This window comes from Podarcis filfolensis, assembly GCF_964270895.1.
Source record: "Podarcis filfolensis genome assembly, chromosome: 1".
Classification (NCBI taxonomy): Eukaryota; Metazoa; Chordata; class Lepidosauria; order Squamata; family Lacertidae; genus Podarcis; species Podarcis filfolensis.
Genome location: NC_139604.1, coordinates 19,614,754 through 19,632,261, shown reverse-complemented (window position 1 = coordinate 19,632,261; position 17,508 = coordinate 19,614,754). Strand labels below are relative to the sequence as shown.

Genomic DNA, 17,508 nt, shown 5'->3' with positions numbered 1-17,508 from the left:
TACAGTGGTGCCCCGCAAGACGAATGCCTCGCAAAACGAAAAACGCACAAGACGAAAGGGTTTTTCAGTTTTTGCGTTGCTTCGCTATACGATTTTCCCTATGGGCTTGCTTCGCAAGACGAAAACGTCTTGCAAGTTTGTTCGCTTTTTTCTTAAAGCCGCTTGAAGAGGCGCAGTTGCGACGGACCGTGCTTCGCAAGACGAAAAACATCGCAAGACGAAAAGACTCGCGGAACGAATTAATTTCGTCTTGCGAGGCACCACTGTATATAAATAGGTACCGCTCTGGTGGGAAGGTAAATGGTGTTTCCGTGCGCTGCTCTGGTTCACCAGAAGCGGCTTAGTCATGCTGGCCACATGACCCGGAAGCTGTACGCCGGCTCCCTTGGCCAGTAAAGCGAGATGAGTGCCGCAACCCCAGAGTCGGCTGCGACTGGACCTAATGGTCAGGGGCCCCTTTACCTTTACCTTTAAGATCTGCCTCACCTAGTTGAGCGATAGCCAACATGATGCTCTCTAGATGTCATTGGACCTCAGCTTCCATCAGCTCTTGACCACATGCCCAATGGTCAGGAATTATTTGAGTTCCTTACTTCTGGCCTCATCTAATCGAGACTACATCGTACGATTTCTGTTTTCAACACCAAATCTGATCTCCCCTTCACTTCATCTCCCCCCCTATCCTACCCTCATCTTGTCATCCGGCCACATGAAGAGTTCTGTGGTCTCAAGAGCTTGCTAGCTTTTGTCAGGACAATGGGGAGGACCCAGAGTATCCCAGTGAGGCGTGTAGCTGGAATTGGGACACACTGGGGCAAGCTGGGGATGGGGAAGGAGAGGTTGGTGTAGGGCAGGCATCCCCAAACTTGGCCATCCAGACGTTTGGGGATTACAACTCCCATCATCCCTAGCTAACAGGACCAGTGGTCAGGGGTGATGGGAACTGTAGTCCCAAAACAGCTGAGGGCCGCGTTTGGGGGTGCGTGGTGTAGGAAGTACTCTCAGGGAGACAGAGGACAGCAAGGGGATGGGGTTCAGTGCACAGGAACCAGAGGATCAGGACCTACCACTAGGGCCAGAGGGGCGCCTATTTCTACAAACACAGCCAGCTCTGAGGTGTAGGGAACAGTGGGAGGGGTGCTCCAGGAGGCTGAGGCAGGCAAGGGCCCACAGCCCAGCTCCCTAGCTGGCCAGGTGGGGCTCGCTATCTCTGGGAGGAGGGGTGTGATTCCTCAGTTGGAGAAGACTCGGAGCAGGTGAGGGTCACTTGCCTCATCAGGCCCAGGTGTTGCAATCAGCCTGCAAAGTCCAACAGAGAATCAGAGCTGAGGGGCTGTGTCTCCTCAACTGCCCATGTTGATGGGCCTCAGCTTGTAGGATCTCTGCGGGACTAGACTTTGGCTCAACCCTGGACTGGGACTTGGACCTACTGACTTGCTACCAGGTAAGTCAGGGTTTCAGGACAGTTTGGTTGCTCCTATGAAGCCTGACCATCGGTTTTGAAATAATCCTCGAATTATTTGTTACATGATGGTAACAAGGAGAAATAAATCTTGGAAGATGGAAGCCTGGCCTGAATTGGAAAGTGAAAAATGGAGGGATCCCCTATGTGGAGACCAGATGACCTTTGGATTACAAATCTGATCCAGGTGGAAGTTGGAACTTTGGGGACTGTTGGATCTGAAAGGAGAATGAAACAAGATTTGGAATATTTTATAGGCCGTATTTTCAATTATGGAGATTTGGCTGGAAGGAATGTGGATGCTGTTGGGTTGGAGCTTCCCCGAGATTTGGCTTTTAATACTAAAAATTATCAAAAAGACTGGCAGAGGGGACATGAAAGAGATTTAAGAGCCTCGGATTTGAGATCTCCGGGCTGATGGCTTGCTGAGATTGATGGACTTGTGCTGGGGACTGAAACCGGGAAGGGGTTTGGGTGGATTGGAAATTGGGAACTCAATATGTATATAATATAATTTCCTTTTTGTTTTTCTTTTAATGAGAGTAGGGAAATCCGTGGAATGGAATCTTTTTCGACCCTAGGGAAACATATTAAGAATAAGTATTTAAAGTATACCCTTAAAAATATCGCAAAATCAAGGATTGTTAGAAAGATGTTGGAAAAAGAAAACTAGGTGGTTTTGGCAGAAATGATATAAAGGATTAAGTAAAAATGAACTGATGAAATTGATGAAAGAGAGAGCGTAAAACTACAATATATTAAAATAAATTATTAAGGTTAAAAAAAAAGGTTGGAAGGATTTGCTGAAATGAAAATTTTTGAACTAGAATACAAAAATGGGAGGTGTGAGGAGGTCAAGGAAATAAGTAAAAGAAGAAAGTTATGTAAAGGTTTAACTTGCTTTTCTTTTTTCCCCTTTTCTAAATGATTTTTGTACTTTTTCTGTCTTTTGTATTTCTTTTTTCTTTTTTTTCTTTTTTGTAACCTTCAAACTCTGAATAAATATTATTTAAAAAAAAAAGAAATAATCCTTGAATTGTTTAGTGCAGGAGAGGCCTGTCTGTTTGGTGTTCCTGTTGGGTACGTTCTGCATAATAATTTCGCAACCCTGCAGCTGGAGGGCAGTTAAGACACCTGGCAAACCTTCTGACATAACGCAGCTTTGGAAAAAGATCCAAGCCACTGGTTGATTCAGGCGATTTAACAAAACATGTTTAAGTAGGTACACGCATGGAAAACTCATGATGTCATGGAGGAAGCCCTGCCAACTCATCTTCAGAGATTCCTCCTTCATGCTCGGTTGGAGCCTGTGGTGAAATAAACTTTAGCAGTCTATGGTGGGACGTTTTTTTGTTGGCACCTGTCTGTCTCGGGAGACAATAGAGGAGTGTGTCTTTGCGGGGTGGGGTCAGATTGTTGGAAGAATGCAGCTCCCGTTGTGGCTGTACAGACATGTTTAGTTGCAGCTGGGGCAGATGAAGGCGTCCGGTTGTGCTACTGCAGATGCACCATGGCATTTCCTGCATTTTCATGAGGTTTGATGACCATCGTGGTCCCTTCTCTGATTCCACATGCAAGGCTCACACAAAGTGAGACAAGGCGCAGGTTGACTTCAATTAACAATAATAATTAATTTTATTTATACCCCACCCTCCCTGGCCAAAGCCGGGCTCAGGGCAGCTAACACCAATAAAATTACAATAAAAACATAATAGAAAAATAATAAAGCAATTTAAAATACAGGCTAAAATACAATTTAAAATGCAGCCTCACTTCAAAAGTGGCCCATAAATCAAAACCATAAGGAGAGGGAAACATAAGGGTCAGACTGAGTCCAAGCCAAAGGGCAGGTGGAACAGCTCTGTCTTGCAGGCCCTGAGGAAAGATGTCAAGTCCCGCAGGGCCCTAGTCTCTTGTGACAGAGCGTTCCACCAAGTCGGGGCCAGTACTGAAAAGGCCCTGGCCCTAGTTGAGACCAATCTAACCACCTTGCGACTTGGGACCTCCAAAGTGTTGTCATTTGTGGACCTTAAGGTCCTCTGCGGGGCATACCAGGAGAGGCGGTCCCGTAGGTACGTGGGTCCTAGGCTACATAGGGCTTTAAAGGTCAAAACCAGCACCTTAAACCTGACCCTGTACTCCACTGGGAGCCAGTTGGGGTTCAGTACGTATTGTTACCCAGGGAAGTGCAGGAGCTAAAGGGGTTTAGCTCCAGTTGCACTAGAGACGTCGCTGGGTGTCTTTGTAATTTCTCTTTCAGTTACAAATAACCAAGCAGTGCATATCAGGAGCAAATAGGCATGGCTAAAGGATCCTGCAAATCTGTCAGAGCTGCATCAGATTCCGAGAATGTGTCCCCCATCCTCTGCCAGCACAATACGCTCCCGCTTCCGCCAATCCAAACTCTCTTTCCAAACTGCAAAAGTGAGCTTCAGGTTGTTTCTCTGCCCCTCTCGCTTGTTGCTCCTTTCTGAACTCTGACAGGCATCATATTTCAAACACAGAAAGAAGTTCCTGTATCACCATCTCTCGTTGACGAAACATCAACCATCACAGGCAATATTGACTGCACAGATGCACTTATGCAGTCCCAACCTCAGCACCGTCCTAAGTAAGTCAATGGTCCAGTAACATTAAAGGTAAAGGTAAAGGGACCCCTGACCATTAGGTCCAGTCGTGGCCGACTCTGGGGTTGCGACGCTCATCTCGCTTTATTGGTCGAGGGAGCCGGCATACAGCTTCCGGGTCATGTGGCGAACCAGAGCAGCGCACGGAAATGCCATTTACCTTCCCGCCAGAGTGGTACCTATTTATCTACTTGCACTTTGACGTGCTTTCGAACTGCTGGGTTGGCAGGAGCTGGGACCGAGCAAGGGGAGCTCACCCCGTCGTGGGGATTCGAACCGCCGACTTTTTGATCAGCAAATCCTAGGCTCAGTGGTTTAACCCACAACGCCACCCACATCCCTCCCTGTAACATTATCTTTATCCAATTATCTTTCAAGCTTGTATAACAATGGTCCCACACGAATGCCTAGATTGGCAGAGTAATTTGCCTGGTAGTATACAAACCCAGCACCTCCCCTCTTCCAAGCATCTGCTCTCTTGTAACTGGGCTACAACGAAAGCAAAACATTTCACCCATCCTTTCGTGTTAGGGACCGTGGGTCTCTAAAGCCATTAAACTCCTTAATTTGCATAAATAAAAACATTTTAATATAGCAAAATAATAGATGTGAATGATGACTCGCTCTCTAGAGTTAAAAGAAAAATAGGCTGGGCCAAGCAGCTGCATTTAAAGGCAATTGCATTTCAAAAAGTTAATTTCTATTGCCGTTATTGACAAAACATAATAGGTGATATTTAGTGGTTCTGCAGGATATGTGGTTCTACGGGACAATAGCAGCTCCCCTTTTATGTCACCAGTGAGGAGCCACACAATACTTAATAAAATTAATAACAAACCCTTCAGTGAGTACACAGTAGTAATTAATTGGATAAGGGTAGGGAAAAATTAATTGTGCCATTAATTTATGCAAAACATTCAGCTTGGCATACATTAATTGCACAATTAATTTTATTCCTAAGCTCTTCCAATTAATTACTAAGCATGCTTGTTGAATGTTTTATTATTAATAATATTAAATATTGTGCTGCACATAATTGATAAGACAAAAGAATAAAAAGTACCGGTAATTTTTAAAAAAAGAAATAACATAGTTGCACAGGGAGAGTTAATGATGGGGGTCTTCTGATACAAAGCCCATTGTTCTGCTGTTTTCACTTATGTAATGAATGCTTTCTTAGGGATAAGACGAAGGCTATATCAAAAATTCATCTTGAATATATTTCAGATTATAATGGTTTCTGTGTGGAAGAGCACCGCGTAACTTGGTCTTTCCTAACCTGGTGCCTTCCAAATGTTGTTTTGGACTACAAATCCCGTTATGTAAGTAAATACTACTTTTATTTATTCACAAAACAATGTGTGTGATTGTCATTTTAAGGGGGAGAAAAGATGCAATCCAGTCTGCCTTAAACAAATCTTGGATTATTTGTTTCTAGAAGGTTAAAACAACCTTGTCAAAGCTTCCAAATTTGAGCAAGGAAGGATAATAACTAGACAATATATTCTCCCCTACTGTAGCTAAATTCATTCCTACAAAGGGGCTGATGGGAGTTGTAGTCTGAAGGACACCAAGTTAGGGAAGCCTTGCATAACAGGTTCTCTGTTCTTTCTAGGGCATTTAGGCTGCAATCCTATGCACACTTACCTGGGTGTAGGTAACTCAGTGGGGCTGATGCATGAAGGACCTCATTGTTAGTCACTTGGCTTCCAAATACAGTCAAACTTCGGTTCCCAAATGCCTCTGTTATCGTACATTTCGGCTCCCGAACTCCGAAAACCCAGAAGTAAATGCACCAGATTTCAAATGTTTTTCAGAACCTGAACATCAGACGTTGCTTCTGCTTGAGTGCAAGAAGCTCTTGCAATCTTGGTTGTCAAATGTTTTGGAAATCTAACGGTCCTCTGGAACAGATTACGTTCGACAACCGAGGTTTGACTGTACATGGTTACAAAGGCCTTGAATAATCCCTGCAAACTGTAAGCGAAGGCCATTTTTGCCTAATCAGCCCGTCAGATAAATTGGTATGCTTTTTAAGTATCCGACTTAAATCAGTGGGGTGCAAATGTTTACGGATCCAGAATTGGCCTCCACAGTCACTTACGGACTCATTGTTAAAACTGTGTTGAGGAGGAGGAGGAGGTAGGAGGTAGGAGATAGATAGGAGATAGGAGATAGATAGGAGACAGGAGACAGAAGATACAAGATAGGAGATAGGAGATAGACAGAAGATAGGAGATAGGAGACAGAAGATACGAGATAGGAGATAGATAGAAGATAGGAGATAGAAGATAGACATGTGCCACCTGTTGTAGCTCACCTGAGGTGTACTTGAAGGAGACTTTCAGAAGGTACCGGTATCTTGTTGGAGGGTTAGACTGATTTGGAGGGAAATCAATCCTTCAGCCACCCAGGTCTCAGGCCACAAAGGACTTCTTAAGTAAGCATTAGCACTTTTCAGAGACAAAACTAGATGTCATCTTTGCCGTGTAGCATGCAATGGGACACCTGTTCCTGAAAAGCTCAATAGATCTGGCAAGCCAGAAGTCTGTCCAGTCCTTTGGCATTATTATTTATTAGTATTAGTGTTATGTACTGAGTTGAATAGGATCCAAACTGCAGCAGTCTGATTGGTCCTAGAACAATAGGATTCAGAATGCAGCAGTCTGATTGGTCCTAGAACAATGCAGCAGTATGATTGGTTGGCAGGAACCACCCAATCATGATCCAGATAGAAGTGAATCCACAACCTGATTGGCTTACAGTAGAATTCCGGAATTAGCCAATCATGTGCAGCCCATTGTGTAAATAATGTATATAAAGCAGATACCTTGAGGGGACTTTCATTCATTCCTCCTCACCACTATGAGCTGAATAAAGAGCATGAAATCACTTTGCGACTCTGAGTATATTTCAATTAGCATTAATATTATAGATGTATTATATGTCTACCTTGCCCTTCTTCCCAAAGGAGTTTTAAATTGCATTTGGGAGGCCCTTGTTAGCATAGAAAGGTGACAGAACTGAGTGCTTAACCTGAAACTGTTCTTAACCTGAGGTACCACTTTAGCTAATGGGGCCTCCCGCTGCCACCGCACGATTTCTGTTCTAATCCTGAAGCAAAGTTCTTAACCTGAGGTACTTTCTGGGTTAGCGGAGTCTGTAACCTGAAGTGTATGTAACCTAAAGTGTCTGTAACACGAGGTACCACTGTATTTATATATATATATTTTAAATAATTTTTATTAACTGGCCAATCACATCAAATTAAATCACATCGCATAAATTCCAAATTACGAAGCCAAATTTTTAAATTTTGTTGGGGGAACCCATACTTCTAGATCCAAAGGGGGATTCAGATCATCTTCTTATTACTGCGTTAATGTCCAAATCAGTCCCAATCAGTCCAAACAAAATTCATAATTCTATCCAGTCTTATCTTGGTGTTTCCACATCATATCTTGTTCATATAACTTCTATTTTTCCTTTATGATCTCTTCTGTTAGTCTCCTTAAGCCGATAAGCAAAATAATAATCCTGTGTGGATTTCCCGTTCCTCCACTAAGTCCAGATGGTTTCCATATATCTCCTTCGTAGATAACATCGCTCTTTCCATCATAAATTTGGCATTTGTCGCTCTTAAGTCCCACCGAGAAGTTGATCCACGATATGTAAACAACTCTATTTCTCTCTTTCTCCTCCCAGACCCAAGAGCTCCAACAATGCCTCCCAAAATGGCGACGGCATTTTTAACTGCGTCATTCCAAAACTCTTAGCTTTCCAGCTTCATCTTGAAACATTGCTTTGGTTCGAAAGTTTATCTCCACACAGCCTTAAATCCACAGCTTAAGTCCTTAGTTCACTGTATTTATAAAAGCACTTTTTATGATTCAGACCACAACAGAGGCAAAGGATTAACCTTCCCACAAGCCACAATTCCAATAATGCTCACCCCATCCTGCTGTGCTGGCTGTTTCATTTTTTAATAAGCAGCAAAAACGAAGAGTATGTTTACTTTGGCCTTGAAGTGTACCTAGAAATGGACCAGGCAACAGTGCCGCTGTTGAATGAAGCACTGCCAAAGATACAGTGGTACCTTGGTTCTCAAATGCCTTGGTACTCAAACAACTTGGAACCCAAACACTGCAAACCCGCAAGTAAGTGTTCCAGTTTGCAAACTTTTTCTGGAAATTGAATGTGCTCTGTTTTTGAGTGTTACGCTTCCGATTTGAGTGTTACGCTGAAGTCTTTGTGCTTTTGCTATTTATTTTGTGTTTTTATTTTTGCGGCTCTTTTTGTTTTGTTTTTGTGACTGTGTGGAACCAAGTTCAGCTACTGATTGATTGGTTGTGTGACTGCAATACATGGTTCATTGCTTTCATTTTATGGATCAATGGTCTCGTTAGATAGTAAAATTCATGTTAAATTGCTGTTTTAGGGGTTGTTTTTAAAAGTCTGGAACAGATTAATCTGTTTTGCATTACTTTCTATGGGAAAGCGTGCTTTGGTTTTTTGGAATGCTTTGGTTTTGGAATGGACTTCCAGAACAGATTAAGTTTGAGAACCAAGGTACCATTGTACTCAAATCCCCTGGTCCCAGTTAGCAGTGCTAGTTTTAAAACTAATGTCAGTTACCATGGCAGCCCCACAAATAACGCATTACAGTAGTCTAACATGGAGGTTACTAAAATATAAATAACTTGAGGCTCAGTTCTCAGTTGAGCTGTGGTGCACCTAGAAATTTCTTTGGATTGTTCAGCCGTGAATGCAAATGACTACCTGTTTCAAACAACAAGTGTTGTCAGATGGAGGGATTTGCTTGCTAGAGGACATTGTTGACTCATCTGTGATTCCCTTATATGCACAACATTTCCAGAACTGCTCTCTCTATCGTTTGGATTTATAGAGCGGAACTTTCTACCCTACGAGGTAAGTTTTTAAAATCTTAACAATAAGCTCTGTGCGGTGGGGGCTGAGGGAAGAAAAGGCCTCCAATATTTAGAAACTAATCCTCTGGTAAGAGGGAGATTTCAATTGTCTGTTTATATAAATACCGCAGCATGTTAAACCTGGCAAATTATTCTAATTAGTGGCTTTTATGCTTTCAGCCTTTGTATCGTGGAGCGCGAGGCATTTTAAATCCATTATTTGTTTGCGCAGCAGCCGCACATGACAACAGATCCCAGGGAAACAGTGCATTAATGACAGCAGGTAGAGGTTTCCCACTCGCTAGACCTCCAGAGCTATTTGTTAAGGAGCCTCACTTAGCGCCATTCCACTGGCGGCTAAACAAGCTGTCTCTAAATCCCTTCAGAAATCTTATCGGTGCCCATCAAACGGGGACAGCTGTTTTGTTACTTTGCATTAGGAAGGCAAATGGCAATTCTTAATTCATTACTAATACCACAGAGGCAGGAATGGAGGGATGGGGAGAGGCAGAGCAGAATTATAAGAGCAAAATATTATGATAATAATAGTGATTGTGTTATTATTTATACCCCACCCACCCATCTGGCTGGGTTCCCCACCCACTCTGGGCAGCTTCCAGCACATATAAAGAGATATAGTGGTACTTCGGTTTTTGGGCGTCTCGGAAGCCAAACGTTTTGGTTTTCGAACGCCGAAAACCCGGAAGTAATTGCTTCTGTTTTCGAACGCGCGCCGGAAGTCGAATGGCTTCTGCTGCGTATTTTTCAATTTTCCCAATGGAAATTGCAGACGGCCCTTTGCGCCTCAGATGTCAAATGTTTCGGAAGTCGAACGGTCTTCCGGAATGGACTACGTTCGACAACCGAGGTTCCACTGTATTGCCGTTTCCTCAATTGCTTTATCTTTCCCCCCATTTCCCTACTCTCATGTGTAATCAGAGGATGCACCTATTGCTCAGCAGCTCACAGATTATCCTTAGCTCAGATCTTAAATCCAGCCCGCCTCTTCCTAAGCAGAAGGTGGGATGTACCTCTCAGGAAAAGGACACGCAATATGCCTGTAGTGAGCTTGTTCGCCGAGTGACGGTTGTCATGAAGCCAAAACAACACCATCCCCAGACAATAGGGAGGTATCCGTCTTAGAGTAGGGTTACCAGACGTCCCCGGTTCCCGGGGTCAGTCCCCAGATTTGCAAATCTGTCCCCAGGAAACGTGGCAGCGGCAGCCTCAGCAGCCCAGAGCCAGCCTGGTAGCGCAGTTGGCTCTGGCTGGCTTCAGGAACCGCTCGCTGCTTGCTGCCGCCGCCACTGCTGAAGGGGAACCAGGGACATATCTCCTTCCCCCTTTGTTTTAACAGGTCGGGGGAGGCTCAGGAGTTGCGGGTGGGCGGTCGTTGCCCAGGAGGGGCGCAAGGCAAGTGGTTTCTCTCTCAGGCAAGGGGCAAAGCCCTTCAGTCAAAACCAAGGGGGAAGCGGGGAGGAGATTGGGGGAGGCTCGGCAGTCATGGGCGGGTGGCAAGCAGTTGCCCAGTTTTTCAAAAACTCTGTGCATTGATGTTTCACAGGGTGCGACAGAAGGGTTTTGCACAGCAGCGTAGCGTGGGTTGTCAGCACCCGGGGCAAGGCAAATAATTTGCGCCCCCTAACCCGGGGCAAGGCAAGTAATTTGCGCCCCCTAACCCGGGGCAAGGCAAGTAATTTGCGCCCCCTAACCCGGGGCAAGGCAAGTAATTTGCGCCCCCTAACCCCTATCCTGCCGCTGCTGCCAGCTTCTTCTTGCTGCTGCCTGGGCTGGGATATTTACGGTAAGGTAGCCACGGTGGCGGCGGCGGGTCCGTGTCAGGTGATCTGAGGCGAGTTGCCGCTGGCGCTGCCGCCCAAATGACGCCGCTTGCCCGGAGGAGTAGGAGGGCAGAGAGGCGAGGAAAATGCAACATGGCCCAGCAGCTGCAGCAGCGGCGGCAGTGGTGGGGCTGTGAGGAGGGGCTGCCTGGCGCACCCTCCGCGGCGAGCACTGAGAGCCGCTGCCTGCCGGACGCCTTCAGCCCGGACGCGCGCACAGCTCGTCGGTTCCGCGAGACATGGGGCTCTGCTACAGCCTGCGCCCGAGGCTCTTCGGCGACTCTGGAGGTGGCGAGCGCGCCCCCCAGATGTTGCGCCCGGTGCGGCCGGCCCCCCCTGCACCCCCCCCCACTACACCACTGGTTTTGCACCTTTATGCAATATGCATGTGTGCTTGGGCCTAGGGTCTTTTGCCTCACCATCCCCACTACTGACTCCCTGCTGCTACTCCGCTTCAAAAAAGGGAGGGGGAGTGTCCCCGGATTCATTAAAAAAAATCTGGTAACTATATCTTAGAGGATGCCCAAGGTTTGGGAAAAAAATATTTGGGCGGGCGGGGGGGGGGAGTCTTTAATGTTACAAAAGTTGCACGGCACCTCTAATCTCTACCGTGAGATAGCAAATTAGGGTTGTGTTTTGCTGATTTGGAAAAAAAAATTGCCTAAGGGTTTCTACTGCTGGAGCCCTTTTTAAATATCCAGGAAAAGTGGGAGAGTCTCTGTTGCCGGGCTCAGGGCCTTAACTCCTAACCCTGAGAATCTCGGAGAAATTTCTAACAAAGTCAGCCTTATTTCTAGTTCAGCATGTTTAAGGATGGTGTGTAAGCGTACACATAGACTTTGCACCATCCAAGTAAAGGTAACAAATGTAAAAGCAGATCCAGCAAAGCTGGAATCTCCTGGCCCATGGCTGAGTCATCTAAAATGACTGGAAAGAAATTCAGTCGAGACAAACACAGCTAGGAAGATCTGCTGACCAGACTCATTAGGTGGTACTTATTTAGAAATTACAGCTGGCAGCAAACAGCCGAACTTACTCCTTTTGGAATTAGGAAAATATCTCTTGTGTTAATTTAACGTCGGCTATTGCATAAACGCAAACTTCTCTCTCTCTCTCCATGTTAATTAAAAACAAAACAAAACAATGGCATAACTATCTGGATAGCTTAGTTCAGGGATGGACAAACTTGGCCCTCCCAATGTTTTGGGACTACAATTCCCATCATCCCTGACCCCTGGTCCTGTAAGCTAGGGATGATGGGTGTTGTAGTCCCAAAACAGCTGGAGGGCCAAGTTTGGCCAACACTGGCTTAGTTGGTTAGAGCGTAATGCTGATGACGCCAAGGTTGCAGGTTCGATTCCCATACGGGGCAGCTGCATATTCCTGCATTGTAGGGCATTGGTGTAGATGTTCCTCAGGGTTTCTTCCAATTCTATGATTCCAAGTCCCAGCCACCTTGCAGTAAATTCATATATTTTTACTGCCTGTCGACGCAGCAGCAATCTTTGAACTTAACATGCTTACAGGTGTCAATTAAACTAAAGAGGCCAGAGTTCACTTGCGTTCAGCAAAACACAACGACTATTTTCCTTCTCGAAATGATGACGGGCCTAAGTTTCCTCAGAAATCCTTGATACATTATTCTCCATAGCCTCATTTGATACAGATTTAAACGCAGCTCAGGTTTCTGAGGAAAAACCACACACCACCAGTCTTTGCAGATGGAGGTCTCCTTGCAAAGCAAACTATGCAGCGCCACCTAGTGGTGTGATAACTTTTTACTCTTTCTCTTCTCCCAACTTTCTACAAGGGACAAAGATTAGAAGGAAAAGCACCCCTAGCTCACCAGCAAGGTGATTGTATCCTGCAAACAGATCCACAGCACCTTTTGCTTTGCAAGCTGCAGTGCCCACTGCTTCCCTAGGCGCATCTTTCAGCACCAATGACAATTTGAATCTGTGACTTGCCTCCTAATGAGATCTGAAGTGAAAATTACACAGCTGCGTTACGCAATGTGCCAGAAAGGTGCAGCCTCCCTTGAGAATTTTCATATAAATTCTCAGTATTATGAACATGTAAACCAAGGTATTCAGGAACAGATTTTTTTTTAAGCAAGTGATTGAGCCACAAAGCAATGGTGGTTGGGTTCTTGTGAGGAGAGCTGCGTGTGCGAGGTCCTGTGTTTTTCTGCAAGCACGAAAAACCTCTAGATTTGGCATTTATCACTGAATACCCCCCCCCCCAAAAGAGAGAGCTTGAATCCATATGAAATCATGGGAGAAAATCCTGCCAAACCTCCTGGAGCTAAATGGTGACTATACAGATTTCTTTTACTAGGTGGGCAGGAATTTAGTGCCTGTCAGAGCTACCCTAGGTCCCAGCTCACAAAGGACCAACGCTGCTTCGTTGTTAAGTATAAAAGTCTTTATTGAAGTTCAGTTTCACTTCCAGAGCCGCAGCGCGCAGCTCCACGTCTCAAGTGTCAGACCGCTGATGCTCCGTCTGAGTCTCCTCCCCCTTGACACCAATTTAAGATTCTAGCCTTGCTCCACCTTCTCCGCTGCTCCTTCCTCCTCTGGGTCCGCCTGCCCGCCGGGGTTCCGCCCTTTCTAGCCTCTTCTCCCGCTGATTCCCCTGAGCCTTCTCCCTCCCTCCGGCGGGCTTTAGGAGCTGGTTCCCCATCCGGGTCTCCTGCTGTCCCGCGTGCCTGCACATTTGAACTTGGCGCGCGCGCCCAGCCAGCAGCTTTCCTCCTGACCGTTCCACTGCTGCTGTCACTGCTTCCCCCTTCGGGGGGGCTAGCTGCAACTGACCTCCCCTCCGTTGGAGGCGTGGTCAGCCCTGACTCCCTCTCTGGAGGAGACACTGCCCCTGACACATGTGACTCTTCCCCCCCACTACGCTCTGGTGGGGAAACTGGTCCCGATCCTCCACTGCTGCTTTGGGGTTCCCCTCTGGCTCCTTGTTTCTGGTGCGTCCCCCCTGGGACCCCCCTTGCCCTGACCATCGGCGCCCCCTTCTGGGAATCTTCTGATTCGCTGGAGAAGCTCATGGAATCTCTCGGGCCACTGTCATACTCCCCTACGCTGCCCTCGGATTCTTCCCCTTCGCTCTCCCAATCCTCTCTCCCCAGTGCTCCTGCTCCTGATTCCCTGACAGTGCCTCTTCAACGAAAGCAGACTAAATGATGGAGAATAGACCGAGTGCTTTGTTAGCATAGTTTATACAGGGCCGCAAAGCTTCCCTTGGGGTTAAATTGTGATAATGTGTTTAAGTAGCAGAGACTGCAGGACTCATGTTAAAACCCGTATGTTTTTAACAATATATGTTTTACTAAATATATGTTTTCTTTGGTGAAAGCTGCTCCCCTCTTAGAAACAGAATGCTGCTTAGACTAGTATGGAGTGATTTTAGAATATAGGAAAATAGCAGATATTATCAGCGTTGAGGGAGGTTTCAATGGTACATTATCGCATCCAGTCCAGCACCATTTTTTCCAAATGTTAAAAGTGTGGCACTGACTTATAACAATTTTGTGGTGAGTGGAGGCACCTTTTTTCCTTTTAAGAGCACTGATTGTATCTCTACCAAGGAAATCCACACCCCTCTGCAAAAAAAAGTACGACACATTTGTTTCTGGCTCCCACAGAATGTACCGTATGTATAATCTGAAAGGAAGCGTGCAGCATGTCTTAAATTGTGTGTCTGTCGGAGGGGAAACTCTGTAGAAAGTTTATTCTCTGCAAGTGTGGCAAAACTGCCTTTACCAAATAGATTAGTGAAAATATTTTGACCCACTTCATGGCTGCCCAACAGCTTAAGTATACAGTGTATTAATAGGGTTGCCATATTTCAAAAAGTGAAAAGTTGTGCCAAAGTTGTTGAACGGTTTTTATTTGCAAAATCTCCCCCCCCCCAAAGTTTTCCTTTTTAAAAAAAAATAATTTTTTTAAATTGCCAAAATATATACATTTCTAATTTTAACCACCCAGACACAATTTTTGGTGCACAAATTCTAGTTATGTCCGGGAAATTCTGTACATATAGCATCCATATGTTTTAATCCTGATAATGTACTGTGTATGAAGATGGAAAGGATCGCCAGAAGGGCATGTTTGCACCATGTCTCCAGGACATATGCAAACCTGTTACTTTGCAAAACATCAGGTTGAAATGCTGCGTAGAAAGATGATGGGCTGCTTGGTAAAGACTCCAAAGCCTCACAGGCAAAACTATGACTGTACCTAACAGGATGCAAGCTGTTAAACCACCTGGCCTTCAGAACCAGAGGACCAAAGGACTTTCTGGTACTCCACACGGCTCAAGTGGAGGAACAAGCAGATAAGGCAGGCCCTTTTCGGATTGCACACTAATTTATAGAGATACGCAGAAGCCCAATGGGAGGTTGGGGGACCTGGGACCTTGGAGAAGTCGCTTGCCCACAACTCCTGCCACCTCTGACTGTTGGCCGCTGCTGAGGGGAGAGGCAATGCAAGGCCTTTTCATTGGGCAGCCATTTCAGAGATGCATAGTGGCTTTGCACAGGGGATTACCTCAAAATATGGGACTATGGCAACGCCACGATTGTGAGAAGTCTCCCTTGAGAAAGGATTTTTTTTTTTAAAGCACTGCTTGGACATGAGGGGACGTGAATGCACACACATATACACACGACACTTTCTCCCCATTGTTTGTGTAACTGTGCATCATTCTTTATAGGCCTATTCCTGACCTGAGTCCACCTGTAAAGGGACCCCTGACCATTAGGTCCAGTCGTGACAGACTCTGAGGTTGTGGCACCCATCTCGCTTTATTGGCTGAGGGAGCCGTCGTACAGTTTCTGGGTCATGTGGCCAGCATGACTAAGCCGCTTCTGGCGAACCAGAGCAGCACACGGAAACGCCGTTTACCTTCCCGCCGGAGCGGTACCTATTTATCTACTTGCACTTTGACGTGCTTTCAAACTGCTAGGTTGGCAGGAGCTGGGACCGAACAACGGCAGCTCACCCCGTCGCGGGGATTCGAACTGCCGACCTTCTGATCGGCAAGTCCTAGGCTCTGTGGTTTAACCCACAGAGCCACCCGCATCCAACAGACCTAATGACAGCACTTCCTCCCTCCAGATTAGCTTTCAGAAGCAATTCAAGACAGAAGCGTGGGGGTGGTAAAAAAAAGTTTAACCCATCCCTGCTGTGCAGGACATTAGGTTGTGCTCCTATGCAAGCATAACTCCCCCTTAACTTAAAGGGCTTTGAAGCAAAAATGCAGAGGCTCAGGCCTCTAGTAAGTTAGTTGCCTATTGGACCATAAGGTTAAGGCTCACCTTGTTACTCAACTTCCAGAGGTTACCAGCCTGTATTTTTTTTTTAAATAACTTTATTTTAGTCATAAGAATTTAATTTTTTTAAACTGCAGGCTGCAAGTGCATCTTTCTCCATTTCTCCTTACTAGACAGAAGCAAAGGAAATGAGTCCTTAATTTTTAATTTTATTTTCTGTTGTAGGGAAATACTGCAGCTCCAGTCCAGTGCATCATCTTCACTCAAGTAGAGTGGCTTTGGGTCCATGGTTGGGGCAGCACTTGCGCAGAAGCATATCAGGCTAGTGGAGTGGATAAAAGTTCTGTTTGCTACCCGGATCGGCATCTATACTGGCTGCGGAGGAAGCCAACAAGGCTGGCAAAGCAGAATGTCTTTTCTACTTTGCCAGGGGGAACCAACCATCTGGAGGGCCTTCCTGACTGCCAATGGTAACCAGGCCAATTGGGTGAAGACAGGGTAAGTTACACATTGGCAAGCTGCATTATCTTTTCCTCCTCTGTGGAGCTAGTGGTAGTGTTAGCACTGAATGATCTCTGCAGCTGAGACTCAAGAGTTTGTTATTCATTACATGCCGCAGTCTGTTTGAAAGGAATAGATGTGTGACCTGGACAGCTCAGTTGGTTAGAGCGTGGTGCTGATAACACCAAGGCTGAAGGTTTGATCCCCGTATGGCATGGCTGTATATTTCTGCATTGCAGGGAAGTGGACTTGGAAGGGATCCTGAAGAAGATCTATGATTCTATGACTGGGCAGGCAGAGGATCCTTTCTCTCTGCGAGGTAACACCCCTTCCTTAAAAGAGCAAAAGCTGTAAAGCACCTGTTTGCCCAACAAAGGGGTATCTGCTGGAGTAAGGGGAGTCATTTGGCGTGCCATTCCTAGTTTCTGCTTGCCACGGTCCATGCAACGTCCAAGCCAAGCACCTCAAAGTTCAGGTCAGCAAGTGTAGTCAGCATCTACTGAACTTATTGACACAGCCTTCCTTTTACATGAACCCTTTAAAAAGGTGGCATTTACACTCCTATTTGGAGTAGACTTAATTTGCCATTTGAAGAACTGCGAGACTGGTTTGCACTGCAGACAGAAGGGACACAGAAGCTATTTATTCAGCAGTTAGTTGTCCTCCCACTTTGCAAAGCGGCAGTATTTATTGCCTAGAAATCAATTTAAGGTGGACATCCTACAAATACTTACTTAGGAGCATGGCTCGCTGAAATGGTGGTAGGCTTGGACTTTGCAAATCAGTCACTGGGCTTTAAAGAGAACAGATTCTCCATCTTCTGGACACGAGTCCAAGTTAAATCCAGCTATAGTGAAACGTTTCTTCACCC

The 17,508-nt window shown here is 45.7% G+C and overlaps 1 long non-coding RNA gene across 1 annotated transcript; it reads left to right on the top strand.

The window, feature by feature from the left end:
* The first annotated feature begins 3,945 nt into the window (after window positions 1–3,945).
* Window positions 3,946–17,434, top strand: LOC310743703. Its single transcript, XR_014539178.1, has 3 exons — window positions 3,946–4,073; window positions 5,317–5,411; window positions 16,362–17,434. It is a non-coding gene; the product is annotated as an uncharacterized lncRNA (long non-coding RNA).
* Window positions 17,435–17,508: the final 74 nt, after the last annotated feature.